The 18,260-nt window shown below is 39.5% G+C and overlaps 1 long non-coding RNA gene across 3 annotated transcripts; it reads left to right on the forward strand.

The window, feature by feature from the left end:
• The first annotated feature begins 12,725 nt into the window (after positions 1-12,725).
• Positions 12,726-15,363, forward strand: LOC123515567. 3 transcript variants are annotated; one of them, XR_006677902.1, is made up of 5 exons: positions 12,726-12,787; positions 13,447-13,604; positions 14,416-14,486; positions 14,762-14,945; positions 15,179-15,363. It is a non-coding gene; the product is annotated as an uncharacterized LOC123515567 (long non-coding RNA). The 3 variants fall into 3 exon arrangements; XR_006677900.1 differs by having other exon boundaries at positions 14,762-15,363; XR_006677901.1 differs by lacking the exon at positions 14,416-14,486 and having other exon boundaries at positions 14,762-15,363.
• The last annotated feature ends 2,897 nt before the right edge of the window (positions 15,364-18,260 follow it).

Below are 18,260 nucleotides of genomic sequence, written 5' to 3' on the forward strand. Positions count from 1 at the left end.
CATTCCATTTTGTATTCATAGTTCATCACATGTTCTATGACATCCACATATTGTCCACATTAGGTAATGAGCAATGTGCTACTCTGCCCCATAAGTAAAAGAATGGACCTGAATTATAGTTATATCCACCACATTCTATTGAATTTTGCTTGATTCATGCTACAGAGGAATCTTATTTATTGTGGATACTATTGTCAAAATCTGTGGTGTATATATTTTTCTAATGTGAAAAGATTTATAAGCTTATATAACAGTCAACTAGTGTGCCACAATTGGCATCTTTGATAACTGTCTCAATGCTTGAGTTGCCAGAGGATGCTGGTGGGGACTGTTGGGTACTGTGTTGAGGAAAATTTATTCCTGTTACATTGTATGAAGATTATAGATGCAGTTTGGTGCATGAAATATAATCGTGTTCTTAATAAGAGAATATTCTTTCTCTATTGTCTAGTATGGTCCATGTATATGTATATGGTTTTCTAATAAGTTTTTATATTTCTTTCAATAAAAAAAAAACTAGTCAGCATTAGGATCTGATATTGTAAAGAGAAATTTCAGATAAATTTTTTTTATTAAGGGTTGAATTTTCAAACAAATAAACATTCCCCACCACCAAAAACACTTCTCAAATCAAATAATTTTCCATGTACACATTTCAAATCTGGCAACATTTAGCATTTAGTGTCAGAGGAGCTTTCCAGTTATCTTGTTCATATTTACTCTCTCTCTCTCTCTCTCTCTCTCTCTCTCTCTCTCTCTCTCTCTCTCTCTCTCTCTCTCTCTCTCTCTCTCTGTGGGTTAATTTTGAACATCTATTTTATTTTGTTTATGATTTTGTATTTCAGTTGTGTACATGCATTTTGTAAACAGTACTTATGTAACATTTAGCTTATGTCTTTATCTTTCAGCATTGCCACATGATCCTGGAATTCTTAACAGTACAGGTTACAGGTATGATAGTTAAAGCTTCACCATCACTTGCTATGTTGAAGGTTAAAGAGTGGTTTGTAGCACACTTTAACCCCCATATTTTTTTGCTGTATCTGTGATGGGGAGTCTGTAGTCAAAAAGGTGCATAGAGTGAGTGTGAGAAACCGCATGGCTGTAAAGATTACAGAGGTATTTATTTATTTTTTTTATGTAAAATAGACTTTGTCTTTTAATCATTGCCATAGTTGATTTTTAAGGCATCAGAACTACACCAAGTATGCTAATGATCTCATCATCTTTTGTGATTAGTTATATGAATGAGTAGATAGAATGTCAGCTGAGGCTGATGTCAGGATGTAAGACATACTTAAGATCTTTAATGGCATTTATTTCTTGTGTTTTATATTATTCATGTTTATTGGGGTTGATGTGTGACATTATTATTATTATTATTATTATTATTATTGTTATTATTATTATTATTATTATTATTATTATTATTATTATTATTGTTGTTGTTATAATGATAATAATATTATCATTATTATTGTTATTATTATTATTATTATTATTATAATTATTGTTAGTATTATTGTTATAAAAATAATAATAATAATAATAATAATGATAATATTATTATCATTATAATTATTATTATTATATCATTATCACTTATTATTGGTGTCACCATCATCAATACTAAATAATGTCATTACTACTAAATCAGTAAATGAAATTTGACTTTTTAAAGAGCCAAGTTAGTGAGTGTGTCAACTTTCCAAAATGTCGCTCTCCTTTGTATGCTATTCGTGGGACGTGAACCAAGGTTGTCAGTCACATCCAGCAGCCTTTGGTAGTGCCTACCGATGTCTGGCATTTTGGAAGAAAATTCTAAAGCAAAATAGCTTGGGACGATCGAGACAAAACAATCCAGATGAGCAAGATCCAAATGAATTAAGTTCTTTTTATGTCTATATATATTTGTGTCAATCAGTTTTTATATACGTATGTATTTTTATTTATTTATGGTGGGTGCAGCACTGTCATTATGTGCACATGCCTGCCTAGCATCAGCAGTCTTGCATCACAACTTGTTCTCGTCTTTTCAGGTGTTTTTGTTGTTGCATATTCTTTGTTCACACACACACACACACACACACACACACACACACACACACACACACACACACACACACACACACACACACACACACACACACACACACACACACACACACGCACACACACAGTACATAGTGTGTAGTTATGTACATACATAATAAACATACCTAACATACAGAAATACTAAACATACATACTTGCAACTGACAATGTAATAATATAATGCAGTAGAAATTGATTTAATAAAAATCTTTTCACAAATTACAGTTTAGAAAATAGCCTCCAGTAAAAACAAAATAATATTAAATAATAAAGAAAAACTATGGCAATCATATTATTAGAGAGACCCATGTTCTGAAGCACTGTTGTGCTGTCATACCTGGACTATATTCTATATACTTTAAAAAAACTTTAGATCAGTAATTTCCAAATATTTGCAGGCTGGCACCCACTTGACTTCCAGGTGAATTCCCAGTGGCCCCTTCCTTCCTCCTTCATAGACACATACAAACACACTTTTTAATATTGAAAACAAGATTAAGCACAAAGATGTATTTCACAAATAAAACATAATTTAGCAAACCAATTTATTTAACAGTTTTAGTTATGTCAGGTAATATGGAAGGGTAAATCAACATCTCAGCAGTAATCATAGTAACTTCATTCATTATCTTCACAATTATTGTTAATGGGATGGATGCATTTGATGTAGGAATTGCAGCTTCTCAACATCAGGCAGGAACTCACTAAAAAATAGACATCTGGTATTTTGCTTGCCCTGTCACCCCACGTCCCGTTTTGCCTCGCCGCTCCCAAGATCTTTTTCTCCTTCCACATGGGGATGGTACTACCTACTTTGGGAACCACAGGTGCTTTTGATGAAGCTACACCAATTTTGAATGATATACTTATATATCTTTGTAGAGATTAACCAGAAATTCTTGTCAATGATATGAAAAAAAATCCTTTTGAGAGGAACCCGGCTCAGTAGCCTTTGAAAATAATAATAATCATCATGATAAAGCAGTGTTTGTGAATACAGGCCTACTGAAGACGCCTGTGCTCTCAATATAAAGCCAGGCTCACACGTGTCAATTTGCGGCTGGAAATGCTAGCCGCTAGAGTTATCGGCCAGAGATTTTGGTGCCTAGCGGGTGGAAAAGCTAGCCGCAACACACGTTGATCCAGTGTTGCCAGATGGTCTCTAAAATTTCTGGAGATTTTTTACCAAAATTTCTGGAGATTTAAAAAAATTTCTGACAAGTTTTATCGATACACGTATGTGTGTGTGTGTGTGTGTGTGTATATATATATATATATATATATATATATATATATATATATATATATATATATATATATATATATATATATATATATATATATATATATATAGAGAGAGAGAGAGAGAGAGAGAGAGAGAGAGAGAGAGAGAATATGGTATATTCATTAAATATACCATATGAAATGTTTTCTATAGGGATATTGAAAACAATTGCATCTATAACTCATGAATGTATTTACATCTGTATTATCCTGATTTTACAGATGTGTATCATAATATCACAAATAAAAAGGTAGTCTTTCAAATAACACAGAAACCATAAACAGATCTAATCATTAGAGAGCATATTATTCAAGAACAGCACGTCAACTCATTCAATAGTTTTAATCAATTAATTCAAATTAAGCAGTTAATTCAATTTCACCACGTTGACTGCTATGGAACAACATAGAAAGATCATCATAAATAAAGACACATTCTTTCATCTAACACAGTAACAAAGCGTAAATTAAGCTACGAATAATTGAGATCATATAAATATAATTTACTAGGTATTATATAGTAGTTATACAATGTAGTGTACAATCTTATTGACTTCTATACACATAGAAAGATTATCTATCCAAAATGGACATTTCAATGAACACAGTAGCAATGGATAACCACAGGCGCTGCCCGCTGGCACCACGGAGGTTCTCTTACATTGCTGGGTTGGCTGGCAAGTTCTATTGGTACTAGAGAGCTTTGAATGTGGTTTCTGTGTATAAATTAGTTCATGCGGCATTATGTTATCGGGTCTTGCCGTGATAAAGGAGTAGATGGCTGCCAAAATTTTTTTTGGGAGGACACACCAAATTTTTGACAAATTCCTGACAATTTGTCAAATTTTCTGTAGATTTACAATAATTTCTTAATTTCTGACAAAATGTCAAAATTTCAGAAGATATCCAGAAATTTCTGACAATCTGGCACCACTCCGTTGATCTATTTCAGCCGCCATCGGCTTTGTTTACTGTGATGTGGAAGGTTTAAACGTTTAGAGGCAGAGAGGATGTTAGTTTTTTTTTCTTTCTTATATAGTGTGGGATAAATAGCATGTCTGGGACCAGAAAAAATTGTCGTACAGCAAAAAAAAAAAAAAAAAAAAGTACATTCGATGAAATCGCTGCCACTCACCAATGACTGTTTCCTTCTCTGCACGGTGTTGTTGGTGAGGATTGAATACTTGTGATGATTTACAAAATTTGATCGCAATTGTGCAGTCTTTTGTTAAGATGAACACACTTATTATGAGAAATGTAGCCCAAACCACCCAATACTTCCCAACTGCTATGTGTGAAGGCGTTCCTGCCTGCAAGGTTCTGTCGATACTTCTAGTGGCTAGTATTTCCAGTCCAGATGCTACTAGAAATGCTAACAGCATTTCTAGTAGTACACTGCCACAGCGGTGGCAGTGGTATTCCGAGGCAGCGCATGTGTGACGGCATCAATGATTACTGCAGTAACGGAGAGGTGAGGAGAAGGCCTTGCTTTTGTCACTACGGCACGCAAGGCTTAACTCATGCCCTGAACTCCTTTGTTTCATATAAAAGTTGCAGATTTTCTTACATTGTATACAGTACAATACAAAATCAAAACTTGACAGTACTAAAGCAAATGCCTTTCTTGTGGCAGGATGAGTTTGTGCAGCTGTGTGGGATTGAGGAGTGCCGGGAGAAGAATGTCGGGTGTGTGTGAGCCTGTTTACATCAACACTCGAGAGTCATACTACTGCCAGTGCCGGCCATGCAGTGTACAGACTCATGTCAAAAAGTTCAAGTGTGAAGGTGAGGCCTCCCTGAACTCCATGGTCTGTCTTCTTAAACTTGTCAGTCCTTCACCTCTTCATTTAGCAGCAGCCTAAAGAAGTTAGTGTGGTATTCAAGGGTACTTTTGTTATTGTTGGCATACATCAACATGCATTTTGTCTCACAAGTATTAGTAAGATCAGCGATTTACGGATAGGTTGTTCTTTATGATTAAGTATAATTTAATCTTGCCATATGCATTTGTCATGAGTACTGATATAATTTTTGTAGTTTTTCTCAACGTATTGTTGAATGTGTTCCTGGAATGCGTGTAAATCTATCCTTAAGTTGTAATAAATCTGTGTTTCTGAGAGCGTAATTCTCCACCCTGAGACGTTGACGAGTGCGTGGAGTCGCCTAGATCCTCTCCCTGTGGACCATCCCTTCAGTAGTGTTCGATCCGCCCAGCAGCAGCAACGGTCATGAGAAGGCGGTCATTGAAGTGTCAAGTCCCCAAGCTGGCATGGTGGTGGGTGTTGTGCTGGGCTCCCTTGTGGTTCTTTGCCTAGCTGTTGGGGTAAGTCAAATAGTTTTTCACTTCTTTATACTGTGTTGTCTTGCTCTGGATGTGTTGTGGCTGTGCTGTGGCAAAGATGGCGTAATTAAACAGTGGGTGAGATTCTTCCAAACTTTAAACAATTCTAAATTGTTCTTGACACACTGAGAATATTCCATTACTGTAAAGTTAGCCGACTCATACTTCATACTTTTTTTTTTTCATCTTACCTGCAACATTTTCAGTGTGCAGATGTTTGTCGGGTTCCTGAAGATGCGTCGACGTGTTATCATCCACGCATGCTTCCCCAACACAACCAGTGTACCACAAGACAACAGGCATTGAGGAGGACGGGAGGAGGGAGCGAGCGGCTGCATGCACTATTGAACGGGACGGCATTACATTCTTCCCACAGTTGTATGACTACACTGAAGCAAGCCCAGAATAAAGTGTTGAGTGACCATGATGTGAGTATTGTGGTTTGTACATTACACTTTTATCTCCTCGTGTCTCATTTTAAAAGATTTTGTACTTATTTTTTTATTTCAGGACTTATTAATGTTGACGCCATTTCAATATTGTTCCATCTCTTGTTCCAGGAATCAGTACTACTAACACCTAAGAAGTGAGGGAAGTGTTTGGAGTGAGCGTGCAAGACGTACAACAGACACCAGACTGCTACTGCCAGTGTAGCCAAAGGAACAAGAGGAGGCAGAGGAGGAGAAGAAGAAGAGGAACAAGAGAGTGATTCTTGGAGACGTACCAATGAAGTTCTGCAGGTTGGCCACAAATCTTCATTACTGGTGTAGTGTATTTCATTGATCATTTGTACATTGGGTGGATAAAATTGTAGATTTTGTAGACAGTTGTAGTTGTGAAGTGGGTAGGGCTTTTTGCCATGCCTTATGTATACCAGCAGAAAACCGTGATATGTAGAAGTTGTGATAGAAGCATTGTGATAGGAATATACTGTGTACATATGCATAGAGAATTTAAAAGAGGAGAGTGTAGACCAAGAGAGGAAAGTAACCTCTTTTAGAGATTTCGGTGAAAGTTTTGCTGTAGCGTTAGATATATCAAAGGCTTTTGATAGAGTCTGGCATAAAGCTTTGATTTCCAAACGGCTTCTATACTTTTCTCTGCAACTTTATCTTAAGTTTCCTTTCTGACTGTTCTGTTGGTGTTGTGGTAGGCGGCCACTGTTCTTCTCCTAAATTTATTAATAATGGAGGTCCTCAGGGTTCTGTCTTGTCACCCTCTCTTTCTATTATTCATTAATTAACCAAACTTGTTGTCCTATCTACTCCTACGCTGATGATACCACCCTACATCTTTCCACGTCCTTTCAGAGACGACCAACCCGTCAGGAAGTCAACTGATCACTCCAAAGAACGCCTGACTTTCGTTCTTTCTAAGATTTCCGATTGGGGCAGAGAAAATGTAGTAGTTTTCAATGCCTCAAAAACTCAATTTTTCCATCTATCAACTCGACACAACCTTTCAGACAGGTATCCCCCTCTTCTTCAGTGACACTCAACTGTCTCCCTCTTCCACAATGAATATCCTTGTTCTGTCCTTTACTCATAATCTTAACTAGAAACTTCACATCTCATCTCTTGCTAAAACAGCTTTTTTGAAGTTACGCGTTCTGAGGCATCTCCACCAGTTTTTCTTGCCCCTCCAATTGCTTACTCTGTATATCTTCACGTGTATGGAGAACTCTTCGCATGTTTGGGGGTTTCAGTCACACAGTTTAACTAGATAGGTCGGAATTAAAAGCTTTTCGTCTCATCAACTCCCCTCCTCTGACTAAATGTCTTCAGCCTCTTTTTCACCGCCGAAATGTTGCATCTTTCTCCCTTTCATCGATATTTTCATGCTAACTGTTTTACAGATCTTGGTAACTGCGTCCTGCGGCCTCGCTGTACAAGACTTTCTTCTTCTTCTCATCCCTATTCTGTCCAACTTTCCAAGGCAAGAGTTAACCAGTACTCTCAATCATTCATCCTTTTCATTGGTAAAATCTGGAACTCCCTACCTGCATCTGTATTTCCGAATTCCTACGACTTGTCTTCTTTTAAGAGAGAGATGTCAAGGCATTTGCTCCCTTGTTCTGGCTGATGCTTTTCCACTTTTTAGAGAGCCAGCACTCAAGTGGGCCTTTTTTATTTTTTTTATTTTTATTTGTTTCTTGCCCTTGGCTGGCGCTCTTCCTACATGAAAAAAAAATCCTCTTGTGACACGAGTCCTCTGCTCATCCCTCATCATTCCTGTCACCCATCATGATCGTTTATGCCTTAAGGAGCAAATGACCAACGTGTTCACTCCATACTGGAATTCACCATGCATGGAGAAACGCTTAGTGAATGAAGATAACGTTCCTTGTTAGGAGACACTATCTTCTTAGTGAGGAAATATAGCGAGCATGCTGGCTAGTCACACATCAACAGCTGTGCGTCGCGGTGTGTCTTGCTGCCAAGCCATGACAGTAAATTAGTATCATGTAGTAGTTGTTAAGGGTGGTAGTAGTAGTAGTAGTAGTAGTAGTAGTAGTAGTAGTAGTGGTTGTCACTCACACTATTGCAAGGTGTGATGTAGACGTGGCTGTGTCTGTAGTGATCACAACAACCTGTTCCTTATTGTGTGTCTCGAAGAAAGATCACAAAAGTGTCTTTTTTTTGTTTTCTGTTGTGAAGCACAAAAGTATTGTTACATGTTTCCCAAGGTGATGTTTTGTGAGTCTTTCAATGCAATACTTAATTCAAGTGTCTGGCCAATGTGTTGTTAACGTGGTGCAGTTTTTGTTACTTGTATTTATTTTTCATACCTATTGATATGACGATATGTTGTGAATGATACTCCTATATATTTGTAATGGCAACACAATATCTCTTGATATAATAAAATGCATAATGTATCGACCTGTTTTGCTATCATTTGAAAGAGATGCAAAACATTATCTTTTTTGCAAGTGAAGTGAAATTAGTCAACAATTTGTTGCATGGCGCCACAGCGTCTGAGGTGATATGATGCCACAATATAGTTGCATGGAAATACTAATAGTAATGTGTTAACTGACACGCTCCCGTTCATGATGTGGAAGGTGAGTAGGTGTGGGTGTTGGCGGTGCTGGTGGAGATATCTATATGCTTGTGTAGATAGATAGATAGATAAGCTGGTAATTTGATAGGTAAATGGACAACAGTTCGATGGTGTATACACTGCTACAACAATAAACTTACCAATCAATCAATTAAACATCAATCGGATTTAAAAGGCGAGTGATGAGTGGGTGGGGAAGCGCAAGGCTCCCAAGACAAGTTTGCTTTGTGTTATTGACAGGGATAAATGTTAGGTGTTAGTCAACGAGGCCGTCGTCTACTGATTAGCCTATGTGTAAGTCAAGCCCCTTACTTCGTTTAGGAACATTTGTAGTAATTACAACGATGATATAGCGACTTTTTAGCGACTTTTCAAGGTGGATCTGGTGATGTAGATTATTTTCATTTGGCAACTGCCTTTAACCACCATCACCACCACCACCATCGCCATCAGTGACCATACCGCCCCACTTGCCCCACTTAGTCCACCAGCTCCACATGCTCAGTGAAAGGGTGAGTCTATTAATAGAGTGGAGGGCAGGAACATGATGGGACAGTGATGGGATGGTAATGGGGCGGATAATTTACTAAAAAGCTGTATAATAATGCACTGAAGGGGTGACGTGACGTGTGGGAGTGAGTGGATAGTGAAGGGTAGTTAAATAATGGTGCCACAGTGTCATAAGTGATGGGACGGAGATGGGGCAGTGACGGGGTGGACAGGCTGTACTAGGGAGGTGTGTAGTGCATTGAAGGAGTCACGTGTCGACAATTAGTTGATGGAAGGTAGTTAAGGTAGTTAATTAGGCGTATGGTACTTATAATGCGTGGGGAGGGTGGTTGTGTACTGTAGGTGTTATGACACGTCCACACAGTCGAGCTGTGTGTGTGTGTGTGTGTGTGTGTGTGTGTGTGTGTGTGTGTGTGTGTGTCTGTGTGTTATGTATTGGTGGTGGTGGTGGAGATTGTGGTGATTGTGGTGGTAAGTATTGGTGGTGTGTTTGCTTGTTTTGCATCGTGAATATTGATTGATTGACTGGCTGATAGATTGACGGACTGACAGATAGATTGCCTTTCTAACAAATAGATTCACTGACTGACTGATGGAGGGACTGACTGATTCACTAACTGATATAGTGATTGAGTGACTGAATGACTAACTCACTGACTGTCTGACTGACTGACTGTCTAGCTGAGTGACTGTTTGGCTGATTTACTGTTTGGCTGATTGACTGAATGACTGACACACTGACTGACCGACTGGTTGGTTGATTGACTGAGTGACTGACTGGCTGGTTGACTAACGGCTCCGGTCCTTGGCACAAAAAAAGCACCGCGCGGTACGAAGGCGGTAAGAAGTGTACCGTAGGAGGTATGTGGTGCGCTTGCGGGTCAGGCGCGTGTTGCCCTACGCGAGCGTACACGTGTAGCGACCTGACAAGTGGGTAGAGAACCAATGAAGACGACAGAGGGAAAGGAAATCGAATAAGCGCCTGACACCACGTTTATCTCACCCACGCCTCCACCCACGCCCACGCCCGTGGTACGTTGGTCCGAAAGTGTGTAGGTCGAGAGGGATGTGTCGTCAGGGACCCCCCGGTTGACACGAAACAGTAGGTGAAGGTTGGCAATGCAATTGGTGGAGCCGTTGTGTCCCTCGCCTATCACTGACACACTCCTGTTCATGAGGGCGAAGGTAAGCAGGTGCGGGAACTTGCAGTGGTGGTTGTGGTGGTGGTGATGGTGGTAGTGGAGGTGGTGGTATTTAAATGCTTGTGTGAAGATAGATGGATAAGCGGGTAATTTGATGGGTTGATAGATACGGAAATGGACAGTTGGATAAACAAACATAGATGGATAGGTAGGCAGATAGATAAGTCAATGAATTCGTGTATAATTAACAAGATAGATGTTCATGTACGTAGATAGAAAAATGTCTATATACCTCAACTTAGTATCCTTTCACCCTGGTTTATTGTCAGAAAAACTCGTATATCAGTTGGTAGAAATAGAAAATGAGAGAAATACTATAGTCTGCCTTTTAAGCACCTTGTTTTTCGTGGGTGTTGCCAACACTCGCTGTACAACAAGATACAATTTAATATTTCCTACATTGACAAATAACAAAAGCTGGACAGGATAACGAAGAGAAAGATGTCACAATAACCAATAAATCGACATGTGGTATTTGTATAAGTATAGTGTCTCATTAATAAGAGATTTAGTAAGAGATATTTATCATTAACATATATACATGCGTACTGTCTTCACAGACAGCCTTCTGCTGCAGCAGTAATCTTGTAGCGGTGGTGGTGAGAACAGTGGTGGCTATACTGACCCATACACACCCACAGCCCACACCCAAAGACACACACACACACACACATAAAGTGAAGTGTTGCTATATTACCGATAGTTTTCAAGGAGCACCAAACACTAAGCACCAGCTCCAAACCGCAATCAGAAAGAGAACCAGTGGGAGCCTTCACCACACTGCCTAATCTTCGTCTGTTAAAGGTATTTATAAGGCTATTCACTTAATGTTAGGTTTTCTTTACATTTGAGAGTGAAAAGAGTATACAAATACTTTAAAGTAATGGTAAAAGGACCATCAAAAAGAGCAAGGCGTCTGTATTATCCTCTGATATTTGTTTCCTTCACTTACCATAGGCCAAACATGTGTTACACTGCAGCCACCAGTCTACTATTTTCATATCCCAGGGTCAAAATTTCTCTGTGGCTTAATTTTTGTTTGGTGAGATGATAAAGGCTATATATGTATGTCCCGCCGCCGGTGTTGCCTCCGGTCCGCCTCCCCCCCCGACGGTCCCCTATCCATAACCCGACCCCCGCGGCCCCGCCCTCACCCTCCTGTCACCAGCCAGTTGGGTCAAATACTTTTTTCGAATATTTCCTGACGGTAATATTACGCTTCCATGGTATGTTTTTATGGTTTCTATAAATGTTTCGTTGTGTTTGAAGTGTGTTCCGTGCCTGTGATGGGTAAATATGTGGCGTTTAGTGGTGTTTTATGGCGTATGCTAAAGGCTTTTTAACGGTCAAAATTTCCCATATGGGATTTTGAGCTTTTTCATTTCAAGGTATAACTGAGCCATTATGGTGTCAAAATATCGGTTGTACTCTTTTAAGTGTGAAATCAATCTATTGAGTGAAATATGTGGACTTTGAAATGGTGTTTGGTGCTGTTGTAAAAAGCTCTTATTTTTCTTTATTTTATTTACTCACGTTTCTGCTTCTCGGTCTAACATGCTGTAGAATGTCCTAAAAGATAGCTCAGACTCCCTGAAATGTGATAAAATACACGCCAAGTGAAAATGGCTTGACTTTACAGGACGTTTTAAGAGATTTGTGGGTTAGAAGGTTTTGTACTTTTAACGTACTTAATTTAGAGCTTTTTTAAAAACCAGTTACGCTGGAGATATTTTGATATTTTGAAAATTAGTTTAATTATTTATCACGTCATAAAATAACAAGCATTTGGCCTTGGCTTCGTTTTTTCTAAAAGTCATTTTTGAAATCAAATTATTTACGTAATTTAGCCGAGTCACCCCCGTTCCCGTTCTCTCGGATGACCACAGGCCAGGTAGTGAGTCACCATAGCCCCAGGGTGGCGCCACTTTTCCAAATCCGCAGTTCGTCGATATTTTGCCTAATATCTAGTGATTTCTACGTAATTTCGTGGATTTCTAGGTTCAGGTGTGTAGATAATTGTAGCAGAAGGAGGAAGAAAGGAGAAATAAAGGAAGATAAGGAGGAAGAGAGGAGAAAGGGAGAAGGAAGAGGAGCAGCAGCAAAGCCACAATACTTAAGTCACCCTCCATTTCCTGAATATTTTGACTAATATCTAGTGTTTTGATGTGTTTCTAGGCCCAGATGTGTGAATGGAAGGAGTAGGAGGAAGAAGAAGGAGTAACAATGAAGAAGGATGAAGAAGAAATGAGAAATAAAGGTGGAATAGGAGAAGAAGCCAAGGTGTAATATTTAGGTAAGTGTCCCTTTTAATCCTAACGTTCTTTATAATGGATACAGTTGGTTTTGGGATAGATTTGGGGTATTTTAAGCTTGTTCATTAGTGTTACAGGCTGTTTGGAGTGTTATAAGTATGCTTTGGGGTTCATTTCGTGTGTTTTCAGTGTGTGTTAGATCTTTTAGGTATGTTTTACGTATTTTGAGAGTGTGGATTGAGGTGTGTTATAAGTATGCTTTGGGGTTCATTTCGTGTGTTTTCAGTGTGTGTTAGATCGTTTAGGTATATTTTACGTATTTTGAGAGTGTGGATTGAGGTGTGTGTGAGTATTAGCATGTTTTGAGTGTGGTTTGGGAGAACTTTGAGGGGTTGGTTGGTGTTCTGAGCGTGGTTTGGGTTTATTTTGAGTGTTATAAGTTGTGGGGGGGTGTCTTTTGGGTGTGTGTGATGGTTATTTCAGTAAATATTGGGTTTTTCTAGTTAGTTTGGAGGTATTTTTATCTGTTCTGTGTTTTTTTTTTTTGTGTGTTTTGGGATGTTTTTGGGTGTGTGTAAGATTGAATTGGGCCTATAGAAGGATTTTTGAGTATGTTTTGAGGCCCTCAAGAGGCTAGCTCAATGTCAGTGGGCTTTTATAACAAGTGTTCTTCATCATTGATTACCCGCTTCGTTCCTAGGTGACGACAGGCAGAATGAGGTGGGCGTAGCGAAGGCTGTGGGTGGTCAATTCACAACGCAGATTACCTACACCTTGCACCACACTGACTGCCCGCAGCTGTTCATTAAAGTCTGGCAAGCCTGTATCTCCGTGTTCTGCCCTGGATATAGGAGTAAAGTAAGTTGTGGTTGTTGTTGTTGTTGTTGTTGTTGTTGTTGTTGTTGTTTTGTTAAGATTTGTTTGGTCTCTCTCTCTCTCTCTCTCTCTCTCTCTCTCTCTCTCTCTCTCTCTCTCTCTCTCTCTCTCTCTCTCTCTCTCTCTCTCTCTCTCTCTCTCTCTGTCTCTCTCTCTCTCTCTCTCTCTCTCTCTCTCTCTCTCTCTCTCTCTCTCTCTCTCTCTCTCTCTCTCTCTCTCTCTTCTTCTTCTTCGTTCTTCTTCTCTACTACTACTACTACTACTACTACTACTACTACTACTACTACTACTACTACTACTACTACTACTACTACTACTACTACTACTACTACTACTCTACTACTACTACTACTACTACTACTACTACTACTACTACTACTACTACTACTACTACTACTACTAGTACTTACTACCGTTCTTTGAGTGAGGATAGTAGTGTCAAGTCACGACACTTTACGTCAGCAGGTTCCCATGCCTGTCCCTTCTTGCATATATTCTGACCTGCTCTGTTTGATGAGGTGACATGGGGCAAGGCTTACCCACCAGTAGCATGGCTCTGTCGGGGCGAAGTGATGGATCTGAACATTGACTTATTCTTTCACGCCACCCTCGTGCAACATCTTGCCATATGCTTTTCTTATTAGTACTGACATAATTTTTGTAGTTTTCCTTATCGTATCGCTGAATATGTGTTCCTGAAATACGTGTATGTCTCTCGTTACCCCATCTTTTTTAAGCTTTATCCTTAAGTTCTAATAAATCTGCTTCTGAGAGTGTAATTCTCCACCCTCAGATGTCACTCTACGGTCTGTCTTCTTAAACTTGTCATTCCTTCACCTCTTCATTTAGCAGCAGCCTAAAGAAGTTAGTGTGGTATTCAAGGGTACTTTTGTTATTGTTGGCATACATGAACATGCATTTTGTCTCACGAGTATTACTAAGATCAGCGATTTAAGAATAGGTTGTTCTTTATGATTAAGTATAATTTCATCTTGCCATATGTATTTGTCATGAGTACTGATATAATTTTTGTAGTTTTCCTCAACGTATTGTTGAATATGTGTTCCTGGAATTCGTGTAAATCTATCCTTAAGTTGTAATAAATCTGTGTTTCTGAGAGCGTAATTCTCCACCCTGAGACGTTGACGAGTGCGTGGAGTCGCCCAGATCCTCTCCCTGTGGACCATCCCTTCAGTAGTGTTCGATCCGCCCAGCAGCAGCAACGGTCATGAGAAGGCGGTCATTGAAGTGTCAAGTCCCCAAGCTGGCATGGTGGTGGGTGTTGTGCTGGGCTCCCTTGTGGTTCTTTGCCTAGCTGTTGGGGTAAGTCAAATAGTTTTTCACTTCTTTATACTGTGTTGTCTTGCTCTGGATGTGTTGTGGCTGTGCTGTGGCAAAGATGGCGTAATTAAGCAGTGGGTGAGATTCTACCAAACTTTAAACAATTCTAAATTGTTCTTGACACACTGAGAATATTCCATTACTGTAAAGTTAGCCGACTCATACTTTATACATTTTTTTTTTTTCATCTCACCTGCAACATTTTAAGTGTACAGATGTTTGTCGGGTTCCTGAAGATGCGTCGACGTGTTATCATCCACGCAAGCTACCCCAACCCAGCCGGTGTACCACAAGACAACAGGCATTGAGGAGGACGGGAGGAGGGAGCGAGCGGCTGCATGCACTATTGAACGGGACGGCATTACATTCTTCCCACAGTTGTATGACTACACTGAAGCAAGCCCAGAATAAAGTGTTGAGTGACCATGATGTGAGTATTGTGGTTTGCACATTACACTTTTATCTCCACATGTCTCATTTTAAAAGATTTTGTACTTATTTTTTTTATTTCAGGACTTATTAATGTTGACGCCATTTCAAAGTTGTTCCATCTCTTGTTCCAGGAATCAGTACTACTAACGCCAAAGAAGTGAGGGAAGTGTTTGGAGTGAGCGTGCAAGACGTACAACAGACACCAGACTGCTACTGCCGGTGTAGCCAAAGGAACAAGAGGAGGCAGAGGAGGAGGAAGAAGAAGAGGAACAAGAGAGTGATTCTTGGAGACGTACCAATGAAGTTCTGAAGGTTGGCCACAAATCTTCATTACTGGTGTAGTGTATTTCATTGATCATTTGTAGATTGGGTGGATAAATTTGTAGATTTTGTAGACAGTTGTAGTTGTGAAGTGGGTATGGCTTTTTGCCATGCCTTATGTATACCAGCAGAAAACCGTGATATGTAGAAGTTGTGATAGAAGCATTGTGATAGGAATATACCGTGTACATATGCATAGAGAATTTAAAAGAGGAGAGTGTAGACCAAGAGAGGAAAGTAACCTCTTTTAGAGATTTCGGTGAAAGTTTTGCTGTAGCGTTAGATATATCAAAGGCTTTTGATAGAGTCTGGCATAAAGCTTTGATTTCCAAACTGCCCTCATACGGCTTCTATACTTTTCTCTGCAACTTTATCTTAAGTTTCCTTTCTGACTGTTCTGTTGGTGTTGTGGTAGGCGGCCACTGTTCTTCTCCTAAATTTATTAATAATGGAGGTCCTCAGGGTTCTGTCTTGTCACCCTCTCTTTCTATTATTCATTAATTAACCAAACTTGTTGTCCTATCTACTCCTACGCTGATGGTACCACCCTACATCTTTCCACGTCCTTTCAGAGACGACCAACCCGTCAGGAAGTCAATTGATCACGCAGGGACGCCAAAGAACGCCTGACTTCTGATCTTTCTAAGATATCCGATTGGGGCAGAGAAAATCTAGTAGTTTTCAATGCCTCAAAAACTCAATTTTTCCATCTATCAACTCGACACAACCTCTCAGACAGGTATCCCCCTCTTCTTCAGTGACACTCAACTGTCTCCCTCTTCCACAATGAATATCCTTGTTCTGTCCTTTACTCATAATCTTAACTAGAAACTTCACATCTCATCTCTTGCTAAAACAGCTTTTTTGAAGTTACGCGTTCTGAGGCATCTCCACCAGTTTTTCTTGCCCCTCCAATTGCTTACTCTGTATATCTTCACGTGTATGGAGAACTCTTCGCATGTTTGGGGGTTTCAGTCACAGTTTAACTAGATAGGTCGGAATTAAAAGCTTTTCGTCTCATCAACTCCCCTCCTCTGACTAAATGTCTTCAGCCTCTTTTCACCGCCGAAATGTTGCATCTTTCTCCCTTTCATCGGTATTTTCATGCTAACTGTTCTACAGATCTTGGTAACTGCATGCCTTCCCTCGTCCTGCAGCCTCGCTGTACAAGACTTTCTTCTTCTTCTCATCCCTATTCTGTCCAACTTTCCAAGGCAAGAGTTAACCAGTACTCTCAATCATTCATCCTTTTCATTGGTAAAATCTGGAACTCCCTACCTGCATCTGTATTTCCGAATTCCTACGACTTGTCTTCTTTTAAGAGAGAGATGTCAAGGCATTTGCTCCCTTGTTCTGGCTGATGCTTTTCCACTTTTTAGAGAGCCAGCACTCAAGTGGGCCTTTTATTTTAATATTTTCTTTGTTTCTTGCCATTGGCTGGCGCTCTTCCTACATGAAAAAAAAATCCTCTTGTGACACGAGTCCTCTGCTCATCCCTCATCATTCCTGTCACCCATCATGATCGTTTATGCCTTAAGGAGCAAATGACCAACGTGTTCACTCCATACTGGAATTCACCATGCATGGAGAAACGCTTAGTGAATGAAGATAACGTTCCTTGTTAGGAGACGCTATCTTCTTAGTGAGGAAGTGTAGCGAGTATGCTGGCTAGTCACACATCAACAGCTTTGCGTTGCGGTGTGTCTTACTACCAAGCCATGACAGTAAATTAGTATCAAGTAGTAGTTGTTAAGGGTGGTAGTAGTAGTAGTAGTAGTAGTAGTAGTAGTAGTAGTAGTAGTAGTAGTGGTTGTCACTCACACTATTGCAAGGTGTGATGTAGACGTGGCTGTGTCTGTAGTGATCACAACAACCTGTTCCTTATTGTGTGTCTCGAAGAAAGATCACAAAAGTGTCTTTTTTTTGTTTTCTGTTGTGAAGCACAAAAGTATTGTTACATGTTTCCCAAGGTGATGTTTTGTGAGTCTTTCAATGCAATACTTAACGTAAGTGTCTGGCCAATGTGTTGTAACGTGGTGCAGTTTTTGTTACTTGTATCTATTTTTCATACCTATTGATATGACGATATGTTGTGAATGATACTCCTATATATTTGTAATGGCAACACAATATATCTTGATGTAATAAAATGCATAATGTATCGACCTGTTTTGCTATCAGTTGAAAGAGATGCAAAACATTATCTGGTTTGCAAGTGAAGTGAAATTAGTCAACAATTTGTTGCATGGCGCCACAGCGTCTGAGGTGATATGATGCCACAATATAGTTGCATGGAAATACTAGTAGATATTTTGTAAACTGACACGCTCCCGTTCATGATGTGGAAGGTGAGTATGTGTGGCTGTTGGCGGTGCTGGTGGAGATACCTATATGCTTGTGTGTAGATAGATAGATAGATAAGCTGGTAATTTGATAGGTTCAATCATTCGTAAATAAACAACAGTTCGATGGTGTATACACTGCTACAACAATAAACTTACCAGTCAATCAATTAAACATCAATCGGATTTAAAAGGCGAGTGA

This window comes from Portunus trituberculatus, chromosome 39 (assembly GCF_017591435.1).
Source record: "Portunus trituberculatus isolate SZX2019 chromosome 39, ASM1759143v1, whole genome shotgun sequence".
Taxonomy (NCBI): domain Eukaryota; kingdom Metazoa; phylum Arthropoda; class Malacostraca; order Decapoda; family Portunidae; genus Portunus; species Portunus trituberculatus.